This window comes from Gregarina niphandrodes (genome assembly GCF_000223845.1).
Source record: "Gregarina niphandrodes unplaced genomic scaffold scaffold00091, whole genome shotgun sequence".
Classification (NCBI taxonomy): domain Eukaryota; phylum Apicomplexa; class Conoidasida; order Eugregarinorida; family Gregarinidae; genus Gregarina; species Gregarina niphandrodes.
The window spans coordinates 625-1,708 of record NW_011645856.1 but is presented as its reverse complement, the minus strand read 5'-3'; positions in this window follow the sequence as shown (position 1 = coordinate 1,708).

The following is a 1,084-nucleotide window of genomic DNA, read 5'->3' as shown; positions in this document are numbered from 1 at the left end:
CAACTCGCAAAGTGACAGCCGTGACTCCCTGCCGTCTAGATAGTCCAATGGTAGGATTTGAGCGTTCCAAGCTGCAAATACGGGTAATCGTCGATTGGTGCACCTCCGATGGTCCAGGAATAGTTCAAGGAAAGATAATTTTGGGTTTGCTGTCAATTTCGGGGAGCCTGACGACGTCACCCAGTTTCGGCTACGTTACTGACGGGCTGTTCTGGGCATCGAACCCTTGATTGCTTCTGCCTTAACGAGAAATCATACCACCGGACCAAACAGCCAGCCCTGTATTGCCCATTTGGACGGTGATTGCTGGCGACTACGGACGGGGGGTGTACGGATGCTTGGGTTGTACGGTGCTCAAGGCAAGCCAGCGTTTACGGAGCGTGCACATCTTCCGTACATCCTGTCCGCCAAAGTCCACTTCATATGTTACCGAGTTTCCTAGTATACCAACAACGGTGCCGAGTCCTGACCACCGCGGAGATAGCTTACGGCAGGGATATGTCACACTCACTCGGTAGACAATCCCACTCGGGGTTGCCTTTGGACCTAAATTCACGACAACACAAATGAACTTTGCCCACACAGATGACAAGTACCCGCCAAAGCCGTGAAGGATCGGAGTCTAGAAAAAAACGGTGCCAGGATCGGATCTGGTAGGAACCTGGTCCGATCGCTACCGATCCGACCCACACAGAGAGTCCAAATAGTGAAGAAACCGAGACGACTGCCCCCGTGGCCCAGTGGGGCGAGCACTAGGAGGTTTGCTTGGAAGACTGAGTAGCAAACCAGCCAGGGGAAGGAACACGGCAGGGATATGGCCGTCGGCAGGCCGGTGTTCACGAATGATGTAACATGGGATCTCTAGCATCGACTGTTTGATCTCGTGGTGTACAATTGACACTAGACCAAACAGCCAACTGCATAACGCCAATCCTAGACTATTGCCGATCCGAAGTAATGGCAGGACTGGGATTCAAATCGTTGTGGTAAAGTCTGTGTGGGTCGGACCCGTACGTTCGGGAGTTTTTGGCACGAGTGGGACTCGAACCCTCGACCTTCGGCACATACGGCCGACGCTCTAACA